Source organism: Camponotus floridanus, unplaced genomic scaffold (genome assembly GCF_003227725.1).
Source record: "Camponotus floridanus strain SB8 unplaced genomic scaffold, Cflo_v7.5 scaffold190, whole genome shotgun sequence".
NCBI lineage: Eukaryota > Metazoa > Arthropoda > Insecta > Hymenoptera > Formicidae > Camponotus > Camponotus floridanus.
Window position 1 is genome coordinate 39,141 of NW_020229315.1, and position 12,954 is coordinate 52,094.

Consider the following 12,954-nt stretch of genomic DNA (forward strand, 5'->3'; position numbering starts at 1 on the left):
TGATAAAAACAGGAATAAGCATGTCAAAAAGATACAATTATTATGTATCATTGATGTCCGATAATAATTTATCGACAACTGACAAAAAAGAATTGGAAAGCTTTCTACTGTTTACATTGTTGAAATTCCAATTGACTTTATTTTTTTGTGTTGGATGAGATAAACACAATTAGTTCTGCCCAATGCCCACTTATCTTGGTATATTTTATTAAAACTGTCATACATTGTTAATTTAATAATATAAATCATGTATATATTATTTATAGTTAATCTTTAAATTATTTTCAGGTCAAAATACGATTCAAAATTGACAGTTAAATATAATTTGAATTTAATTGTAAATTTCTTAAAACTGTATCGAGTATACCATTAATAATATAAAAATTTTTATAAGCCCGACGATAAATTCGCCGCTATTAGAACGACAATTACATTGTCGCGCAATACTTCAACCACATGTGTCTTATTCGGTCATAAAAATGTGGTTAGATAAATTTCACAAAGAAATATTAGATCGCGTTAAAAATGAAACATCCTACGCATCCATATTCGACATCTGTAGAACAATTTCTTTTTGGAAAAATAATAATATAAATGATCCTTTTGGAATTCAACAGAACAATGCAAATTATGTGTGAACTTGAAAAATTATCTTTTGGAATTAGATATTCATAAATCGTTTCAGTTATNAGACATGCCTTGTAAGCCATATATTATTAGATGTGATAACAAATCAGCGATTGATTTTACAAGAAATAAAATAGAAAGATCGCGCACTAAGTATATCGATATTGCATATCATATTACTAGAGAGATGCATGAAAATGGTTTAATTGATATAAAATATATTTCATCTAATGAAAATGTAGCAGATATATTTACAAAACAATTATCTCATATTGTAATGAATAAGCATGTTGAAAAGTTAGGATTGCGACAAATTGCAGAGTGATTCAAAGTGGGGATTTGATAGGTATTTGATGCACCCTGCAATGATAGAATGATAAAAGATCGTTAAGATGTTGATTGTATGTGTAGATGGCGACATTGCTGTTATCGACATAACTTATAGATGTGTAAGCGTCATTTTTTTTCTTCTTCTTCTTCTTTTTGTACCTTTTCACGTATAACACAAGTTGTAATAAAAGAGATAACTAACACGAGGTCAAGGTTCATATAACTCAATTATTCCATTCAACAATATCAATGTATGGATGATATCGTACTTTGCTAACATATACCCTTATATATATTTTTAATAACTTTATTTCATAAACTTATATTTTTGAGATATTTCGGTCCAACCTTTTCAAGCAATCTGTGTATCGACATAATATAATAGCGCATTTCCTACGATAGGTACATTTGCAAAAAATTTTTGTCCCCGACAATCTCTGAAAGTTTGTTAGTCGAATATAAGGATTGAAGCGCATCAGATCATAGTACGTGATTTGAAAGCGCATCGACACGTCGGTAACAAAAGTGTTCTCTCAGAAAGTGTTCTCTCAAAAAGTACAGTGTTCTGTTAGAAAATGTGATATATTGTGTGATAATATATAAAATGGAAAACGAAGACGAAGATCACGTGTTGTCATCCGACAGTGACTGTATTAGTGATTGCAGTGAGGATAGTGACTCTGCACTAGTCAGAGCAAAAATAGTATCTATCGCAGAAATTAATGCATTAAGCGGACAAAAAAAATATTGCACGATATTCTTTTATTACTCGACTGGCGGCGCTTTAGCAGTATGTGCGTCCTGCATGATTAGGCTGCAAGGTGTAGACGTCCAAATGATGTATGCCGTACGAAAACATGTAATTCAGACATTGGATGCAACGGATGGACGATACTGTTCCAATTGCAGAGATCCATTATATCTAACATTTCCGTGCATGTGTCCACAATGCACGTCGTGAAAAAAAAACATTAAAAAAAGTGTCCACAATGCACGTTGTGAAAAAAAACATTAAAAAAGTGAATAAGACTAAAGTGTGCGAGCAACGGAATAAAAAATTAATGAACATGTCGGTGGTGGAATATTTAAGAAATCGTGAACTTGGCGGAAGAAATTCTCCAATCGCGACTTCCCATCTAAAATCGTATATAAAGATTAGAAAGAGGATATACGGATTAGAAAGAGGAACAAATTAGAGGCAGCCATTTGCCGAGATTGCTGTTTGCCAGGTGGAAATCGAGAAGCGTGTTCCGAAAGGATGCGAGGAATTCATCAGCATAACTATCTTGAATATATGATCAGTTATGATTCTGATTCGGATTCTGATATGGATGCTGATCAATAATTGGAGGTAGGTCGCATGTGTAGGTATTTATTTTCAAAATTATTCAAATAATTAATAAATTTTTTTTTATGTGCAGAAAGAGTCACCACTCTTCCACCGGCCGCCCCACCATCGCCTCTCATCGACACCACCACCACCACTACCACCATATCGTCATCGCCATCGCCCTTTTATTATATTATATTATTCAATTATATATTAATCATTTATATTTTGTATTCTTTTTTATACTTTTATAATTGTATTATATATATTATATAATTGTATATATTGTGTATTTTAACTTCTTTTAAATTTTGTTCGTACATTATCTTTTACACATTTATATTTTAAATTCTTTTAAATTTTTCTTACAGTATCTTTTTTTACACACTTTATATAATATACATTTATATTTTAAATTCTTTAAAATTTCTTTTGCACACTATGTATATAATACACATTTATATTTTGTATATTTTAAATTCTTTTGCACACTATGTATATAATACACATCTTATTTTTTTTATTAAAATTAATTAATTAATATAAAAAAAAATCTGATTTATTTTCTAAATTCCTCTCTCTCCCTCTCGTTTCATTGCTCCATTTATTACTAAATTATAAGAAAACTATTAAAAAATTATATTAAATTATCAAAAATAATTTCATTGCGTGATATCTCTTCTCTCACGTGCGCCGTATCACTCCTTCTGTCTCTTTCTTTCCTAGTGTTTACTCTCTCATGGTAATTCTCTCGCAAGGAGCTATGCATGAAAGCTGGGACGGGAGAGCACGCCAAAACGCAAAGAAAGTACACCATAATATAGATTTATAACTATTTATTCTGCTTATATATTTAGTATACAAATATAATTTTTGTCTTACATATTAAGAATTAAAAGCTAAAGCTGCCAGCTCGCAATCGACGAGTTGATGCTTGTTGAAAATCACTCGCGCGTATTACATATGATACTTCTTTCGGATCCGTTACAGTGGACGCGATATTGCAGAATTGCGTAAATTTAACATCAACTGTTTGAATAATTTTATCTAATCAATCAAAAGTTACATCTATGCATTGATCGAGATCGAACATACGATGTAACGTCGATTCGACCATCATCATGCGTACATCCGAAGATTCGAGACTTATGAGTTTGACGTCGTTAATCGTACGAACTCTCACTGTTAGCGGTCCAACGCTTATGAAATTGTAGTCATCTTTAGAGTCGTTCCGAAGTAAATTTTGAATATTGCGACGTTGCTCGTAGAGTTCTTTCCACGTTTCGAGAGATAATATCAGTTCCTTTCCTCGATGATCTCCTATTGCAATCTCCACGTAACTCGGTGGACCCACGTTGATACCAATTTCGAGGAATTTGAATTCCGTAGCTGTCAATGCGTATCGTCTACTTAGTATACGAGTCGCACGACGCTCCAACGAAATGCTATAGAAAAATTAAAATTAAATAATAGTAATAATAATAAAATTATAAAAATAGAAAAAAGTTAAATGAAACTTACTAATCACATTTGTTCTCAAACGATGAAGTTTTATTACGACTCGGCACGTAATTATTCACGCGTCTTCCGACGTCGCTGCCGCTACTGTTTCTTTCGACGTAGTACATTTCTTTGAAGGTTATGAAAAGTGAAACACGAGCGGTTAACGCGAGACTGATCGTACAGGAATTAACCGGGTATACGTGACGCTCATCTTCCAAAAGTATAATGTGGTGGGGGGATCAATGCTTCTAACGCTTTGAATTTTAGAAGAAGGGTGAAATAACGCTCAGATAAAATATTCTTAGAAACGCAAGGAAAGGTCTAGGGAAGGGGGAAATAAGAGATAAAGCAAACATATTAATGTTTACATATTTGTTTTATTTTCTTGCAATTCTTTCTGGCGTTGCGACCACCAGTTAAATATTTTAAATACATTTTGTAATGCGCAATTCTTAACATGTTTTCCACATCGCATACTATTGATAATATTTAATTTATTTAAAGCATCAATATCTTCGTAATCTGCATCCAAGGTTTCAATAATATAGCCATTCCTCGCATCGTCTAGTATATCGGTCAACCATTTTCGCTTTTCAAGTCCTTTAACGTATACGACAGATGATTCTTCTTCTTCTTCTTCGTGTATCGTACCAACGACAGCTGTTGTAATTACACGCTGAGCCGAACCATACGGAACGTTTCCGTCTTCCCATTGTAATCCATGATGATTTCTAATCAGCCATGAGACTTGACATCGCTCAGATTTTGTAAGCACGCTCCACGGTACGGGACTTGCGAAAAAGTAATGCGATAGAACGTATCCCTTTCTCAAGACTGCCGCTTCCTTCACGACAAAATTTTTCCCAACGATAAATCCTTGCAGATCCACAAACGTTGGTACGAACATGATAAGATCTCTCTCTCTTCAATACGCCAGTTGAGAGGAATGACAAAACTCTAAAACCATCTCGCAAGACTTTGATTTATATCATGCTCCTCTTCCCCCTCTCTCTTGTGCTCTTCCCCCTCTCGCCTAGGTGATTTTGCGTACAACGTTGGTCAACGGATTGTACTGGATCATGCGATCGTGTATGATGAGACAATACGCAGTGGTATTCGGCGGCACGTTCTCCTTACACTCGAATTCCAATCTCACATCCACGGTCGCGCTCTTGACCGATTCGTTTTGTCGAGAACAATCGATAATCATGAACGGACCGTGTTGTAGAAACTTCAGGACGGTGAGACTCGGCTCGAGATACTCATGTCCGTAATAATTCTTGCAGAAGCGTGCGTATGTTTCATACAGAATGGCATATCTACTTTTTTCGAAATCCAGATTCATATCGTCGTACGGATAATATTCCGAATTCAGATAGAGTTTCACGTTGATCAAATTGCAGTCGTCGAATGCACCCACATCCTTAAACATGTCATTCTTCCGACCTGTCTGCAGAGCGAAGATAACGTATCGTGGTTTCTCCAGCTGAGTCACAGTCTTAATGGCCCACGAATGCTTGGTTGTAAACTGCAATAGCGGATACTCGTACAGGTCCCACGAGCGAAAAGCCATGCTGAGATATCGTCCGCTTTCCAGAGCACGCAGCATCGACAACTTTTTGATTTCGCTCAACAGCACGTGAGGCATTCGCCATTGTATCTTGAATATGTCGATCACAGGCTCCTGCACCGAACTTCCAACCAGACAATTGTTGTCGTTGCGCGATCGTATCAAGATCAATTCGTGACGAGCGTTAATCACCACGCGTCTGTAATCCTCGCAAAATCCCAGCAACATGTAGAGCGGTACGCAAAAATTGAAATATCCATTCGCTTTGGTCGACGGCTCCCAGCCGGCGTTTTTCATAATCACGCTTCTATCGGATGATACCGTTACATAGTTTTTGAGCGTAGTAGTTATTCCTACGTTTCTATTGCGATCAATCTCAACACCGTCGAGTTTGTATCGAATCTCATCGAACATGAATGCGACGCAATTTTTTCCCAGTAACACTTCATTTTCTCCTCCAGTTTGTGGTTTGTTTTTTGTTAGTATTCCCTCGATGTATAGGAAACTCTCATGCGGCAGCGTATACAGATCCTGTTGTTGTATGGGTATTCTTATCTCGTCATTGTGTCCGAACATTGTATTGGCGAACGGGTTGTACGTGTGAGTCTCGATCTTGACGATACGATCGCCAAAGATAGGTTCGTCACCGATGTTGAGGATGTCGGTCATCGTTCAGCTGTTTCGCACCGCGAATCCCAAAGATTGCAAAAACGCAACGTTCGATGTGTTGAGTTTCTTTTTCTCGGATGATTGGATATTAGCGAACGTCGATGTTGTTGTTGTTGTTGGTGTCACTGATTTCATAAAGATTGTGTTATCTCTCACGTCTTTCGATCCGTTCAACACGAGCATCTCATACGTCGCACACGTACGTTATCGCTGCAACCGTCGTACGTGCAATCTTACGGTAATCTCTTCTTCTCGAAAATCGAGCAATCGTCCGTTTTGGTCGACAACGCGTAACGTTAAATCCGTAATGCTCCGCGCGATGATCGGCAGGTAAATGATCTGCGCTGGCGTTTCCGATATCTTATATCCCGGTGGTACCCTCGGTGAAAATTCATGTATCGTATGAACGAGTTTGCCGTTGTTATACGCGCCCGCGGTCACGTTACATTCTACGCGGATAATATTAACGTTGATAATGTTAATCGGCATGTTCGATTCGTACCATTTTCCCGACTCGAGAATACGATTCGAGAATCCTAGCAGCGATCCAATGTTGCCGGGTTTGCTAAAGTTTAATCTGTATGCGCATTTGATCTTGCTCCTCATCGTATTGTAATTAGTGCGGAACACTATCGAATATTCGTCATCTTCATTGACACCGTCGTCATCTTCATTGACACCGTCGTCAATGTGTTTCGTATTGTAAATAGTGTGGAACACTATCGGATATTCGCCATCTTCATTGACACCGTCGTCAATGTGTTTCGTATCGCGATGTTGTCGTGAAATTGCACGTTTCAAAAATTCATGTATATCTCGCAACTCGTACGATCCCTCGGGAATCGTAATTTCCGCGTCGTCTTTGCCAAAGTAAAATTTATTATTCAAAGAATTCACATTCGGTATTGTGTGATAAGTTTCAAAATCCGTTAGACCGAGTTCGTATGCATCGTCGCCCAAATCTACGGCGGGAAAGAAGTTTGCCGTGAGAACGCTACTCTTCCCACTCAACGTGAATGTCATAGACATGTCGACAAAACTGTTTAACGAATACTGAGTTAAATAGCGCAATATCAGTCTTTAAATTCGCATCGACCGTTCGAAGAAACTGCAAGCACAATTGTCCACAGATGCTCTGATCGTAAGTTTGAACAGGTGTGTAATTGTACTGTATCTTCGTTACGTTTCGTCCGAAATATCGCACCAGTTCATTCGGTGGTCGAAGATTGCCGAAACTGTCGAAATATATAACGCGATTTCCCTTCTTTGCGTACGCTACCCAATGAGTACCTGGTCCTTCGACGCTATCCAAATTTACGATGCCGCTCTCGTTTTGATAAATATAACCGATCGGTAAAGAGTTGCGCACATCTAAAACACATCTAAAATATGGAATGCGCATACGTTTTGCTAGTTGCAGCAATTGTACGTTGGTAATTGCACCCTGCGGCATTTTTAGCGTCTCTTTGACGTTTTTTTTTTTCTCGGTGAGGCTCCTCGTCCGTCTTTGTAAGGAGCGAGATATAATCCATGACCTTCCGTGGCGCGATTGTGACGTAGCATCTCCTGCAACTGACGTTGCGCGGCTTTTCTGTCGTTCACCACCTTCGCTACACCAGCCGCTCCACCGATCAGGGATCCGAGCGCTCCCAACATTGGTACAATCGGCAATATGCCGCCGCATTTCGCTACCGGAAGTATCCGTTTCTTCACCGTTCTTTTCTTCGTCTTCGTTGTCTTCAGACCCATACCGAGCTTCGTCTTAGCTTTCATTGCTGTCCAGACAGCTGTAGCGGCGGCTCTCTCACTGAGAGTAGAATCTCTCGCAACGATGCGATTCCGCGCTTTCTTGGCGAGTATCCTATCCGCAGCGTCTCTCGGTGAAATCGTTGCTTCGAGAGTATGCTATATCGTGTTCGCGACACGCAGCATCCAATGGATTTATACCTCGATCACCTCTAATCGCTTCTCCAACCGTGTACCTGGCCCGCAAAACTGATAGCCGGGAATATGTAATTCGATCGGAAGTGCGTGATTTTATAGGCCTCTACCTATTTTCGTTGACATTCGCTGCAATTCTTTATCAATGGCGCCGGACCGTCGATGTGCGTTTCCTGCCACGGCTGATTGTAGTGTTTGTAACAGCGACGATACGTCTGAACCTCCGGATCCGCCTTTATATATTCTGGAAGCTTGTCCCACACGTAGTGAACGTGATCACCGCACATTCGCAACAGAACTGCTTTTGACACAAATTGTAGCTGTTCGACGTTCAAATCGCAAATGTCGGAAGGACTTGATAGCAGAATGAACATTTTTTCTCTACTGAGCGACTCGTGATTTCGCGCACCTATAAATAGGCAGGCGTTCGATCCAATCAACAGTGTTGAAAAAATGAGATTCGTACGACAACCTTTGACGATTTACGTGAGAAATTGCGATAGCAGATTACGATTAATGGGGGACAACGCGGAGATGCGCAGGCACGGTACGATGCTACCGACTACTATACGCGCGATCATATGCGGACCCTCGAATTGTGGTAAAACCAACGTTCTGATAAGTCTACTGGAAAGTCCGCACGGTGTACGTTTCGAGAATGTGTACGTGTATTCGAAGTCGTTGCAACAGCCAAAATATCAATATCTGGAGAATTTATTGACGCCGATCGACGAAATCGGCTACTTTACGTTCTCGAATAACATTGACGTCATTCCACCGAGCGAGGCACATCCAAACTCGATTTTCGTCTTCGATGACGTGGCGTGCGGCAAGCAAGATACGATAAGAGAGTACTTCTCAATGGGTCGTCACTCGAACGTCGACTGCTTCTATCTTTGTCAGACGTACGCGAGAATACCAAAACATCTTATACGCGACAACGCGAACCTGCTGATCTTGTTTAAACAGGATGGTACCAACTTGAAACATGTGTACAACGATCATGTGAATACCGACATGTCGTACGAGGATTTCAGTGAATTATGTCGTACTTGTTGGCAACAAAAGTATGGATTCCTAGTGATAGATAAGGACAGCTCGCTTACGAACGGGCGATACAGAAAAGGATTTAACGTGTTCGCGATACCGCAAAACGATTAGTCGCTGCCAACATTTTGTCGAGAAGGGTGAAACGCTTGACATTCCATCAATATGGCTGAAAGCGATAGTATTCGTGAGCGTGAAAAGATTGCGAAGGAGATTGAGAAAACGAGCGAATCGATTCGCAAGAAACATCGCGCTTTAAAGACCGGTAAGATCGACGACGATATCGCGGTCAAGACCCATTTTAGATCTATTATCGAGCCACTACAAAAAATCGCCGACAACTCTAGCTTTATCGCGATGAAAAATGAGCCGGAGAGTAACGCTGACACTATAATTAAAACATTACTCATCAAGCAATATAAAGAGAAAGAGGAGGAGGAGGAGGAGGAGGATGCGACACCGAAAAAAAGGAAACGATTGAAGGCTAAACGTTTATTGACGCCGCGTACATTGGATGAACGCCGCTGCTAACCTCTACACCGCTGATAACCTCCACACCGTCCGGGACAACGAGAACCGTACAATCCAGGATACCCAAATTACTTGATGAGATCGAAGAAGTTCTCGAAAAATCTCAAAAAAACCTATTTCAAGAGGAAGTTTTCGAAACCTCGGGCAACCCGCTCGAAACATCCGTTCGAAACAGATTACAAACGTCGGAAGGTTAAGAAGTGTTACGAGAACACTTGGGATCACTGGGGCAAAAATACATAGGTGCTCTTCTTAGCGGTGACGAAAGAAAAAACACGATCGATCACGTGTACGGCGTCTATTTCGATGAGAATGGAATGCGTCTCGGTAACAAACGATTCGACATTGACAAAGATGACTCTATAATCATAGATAAAGTGAGGTATATTGGTACACCAGGATTATACGAGTTGATCTTCAAGAGAATTCCCGACGACGTCATATACAGGACGATATGCAAAAATATAAGAACATATTGATGGCGACGAGTGCGCATAAACGTCAATATGATGCGCAAGGTCAATTAAAGAGCAACAAGGGATACAAGTATAAACAAATAATCGCACCGTTGATGTCGATCGAATCGAAAAAGAAAAACACGGGAACGGGAGTATTCACGCCTCGTGATGACGCTAACTGACAATAAGATCGATTACGTGCACTGGGACGATCCCAACGAGCTAGTGGATCGCCTACGATTGCTCGACGCTTCGCCCCGAGCTGGCCACAACGCTCACGACAACGAGATCTTGTCGATCATAGAGGAACTTCGCGAAGCTGGCCTTATTATAAATTAAACGGTGTCTCGACAAAACTAATCAGTCGATCGATGTTACTCACATAAAAAAAAATGCCTATCAACAAATTTGGATTATTCGAAGGGAGAAATGAAGAAATCTGCACAAGCGATCATTGGAGTAAATTGGTGACAAGTTACTTGCGTCGAAACGCTCTGTGTCGCGTCGCTACGGACTATGACGCGAGGTCGCGCAAGATTCGTCGTGTAGCGCAACCTGAGGCTGATACCGATGCAGTCAACAAACTGTATGTGGAACAATATGTTAAAACGTTGAAGAATCAACAGAAAGAATCAGACGAGAAGCTGATTGCGTTTGAGAAGGATATGCGAGCTTTGCAGATTGCGATAAACGAACTTCGACGTGCGATTAACACTAATTCAGAAACGGCTATCAACCTATAATGAGCTGTAGCGAACAGTTTAGGAGCAGCTATTGTACAATTATTAAACATCTACAAAGACTTATCGAGCGGCTACAAAGGATTATCGAACTACAATGAGTGACAGCGATCGAAGAGGAAACGACCTTGGACGAACGGGTCAGCAACGGCTATTGAACGGCTATTGAACGACCTCGAACGGGTCAGCAACGACTATTGAACGGCTATTGAACGGCTATCGAACGGGTCAGCAACGGTTATTGAACGGTTGTCGAACGGCAGTGAACGGCTAAAGAGTGACAACGAATAATAAAACGCATGGTGATAGGTATCGTTTATTTGATCGACGAATCAAAACAACGATGAATCGACGATTGGGAATAATCGAGGAAGCGAAGAAACAACATAGTTTAGAGAAACGGCAGTTGGTGAATGAACTGCACGCACCGACGAGAAAAAATTTCCCCCGAAGACACGTCATAGTGCGGGGATACGATGACCTGTGGCAAGCCGACATCGTCGAGATGCGTCCGTACTCTCGTTTCAACAGAGGTTACAACTACATACTCACTGTCATCGATGCGTTGAGCAAGTACGCGTGGGCCGTACCACTCAAGAGTAAAGGTGGAAGCGAGACAGCTGACGCTATCGCCGAGATAATTCGAGATAGCAAGAGGTGTCCGAAAAATATACAGACCGATATGGGGAAGGAATTTTATAATGTCGACGTGCAACGGCTCATGCGAAAACACGACATCAATCATTATTCTACATATTCGACATTAAAGGCATCGATCGTTGAGCGATTCAATCGCACGCTGAAAAACGACATGGAAGATGTTTACGCTAAACGGATCTTACAAGTGGATCAACGTGTTGCCGGAACTCGTATCGAATTACAACGCGCACAAGCATCGAACGATCGGTATGCGGCCCGTCGACGTTACCCCCGCGATCGCTGAAAGATTCATGACTACTGTGTACAACCATGTAAATATCGTGGATCCGGCGAAATTCAAAGTAGGTGACTCGGTACGCGTTAGCAAGTACAAGACAGTTTTCGAGAAAGGTTACACGCCAAATTGGACAACCGAGGTGTTTAAAATTATAAAAGTGCAGCATACTAATCCCGTAAGCTATCTACTTGAGGATTATCGCAAAAAATCTATCGCTGGAGCGTTCTACGAACACGAGTTGCATCGCGCGAATTATCCGGACGTGTATCTCGTGGAGAAAGTACTGCGCAGGAGGGGTGATGAGGTTTACGTGGAATGGCTGGGATTTGACAATTCACACAATTCTTGGATACATAAAGACAATGTGATTTAATTAATCATACAGTGTTTATTTTTTAATTTTCTGGAAAAAATATATATGTATAACATTATAGATATTATATATATGTATTAGATATTATAGATATTATATATATGTATAACATTATAGATATTATTAACATAATATTTGAAAAAAATAAAAATATACATAAAAATATACATAAAAAATCCTTATCAATATTCCTTTCTATAGTACATGTATTTTTAATAAGTTATAATAAGATGTATGAGATACACATAAAAATATATGAAATATAAAAAAATACAAAAAATCCTTATTAATATTCCTTTCGATAGTACATGTATTTTTTTTTTTAATAAGATAATAAGATGTATGAAATATACATTACATTACATAAAAATATATGCAATATAAAAATTTTATTAATAATTCTTTTAATAGATAATTTATCGCACACATTTTACATTTTATATATTTTACATTTTATATATTTTACATTACATATTACAATGGTATTCCTATAATGTCCCCACGGTAATGTATCTGTGGTTTCGGGTACGATATACCGCTTATCGTCGTACGGACTCAAAGCAATTTTCGTCTCGCGGATCGTGTATACTTGGTGCAGTTTAGATCGTATACACGACTGCTGGCGCGTCATTTCAATTTCTTCTTTCAAACACCGCGTGTAATCGTCAAACGTTCTCGCGACAATGTTGCTCTTGACGCCTTTAACTTTTTTTGTATCCTTTTTCCCATCGACTCGTAATGCGTACATCTTTGCTCTGAGCCCGACGAATTTGGTCATTATGGCACCGTTATTTTCGTCCTTCATCAGGCCCGGTATTTTTTTATTTTCAAGCGGTATACCGTACGCATTGTCCATCGCATAATCGCTCGTGTCAAATCTGGCGATATCGCGCTTCAT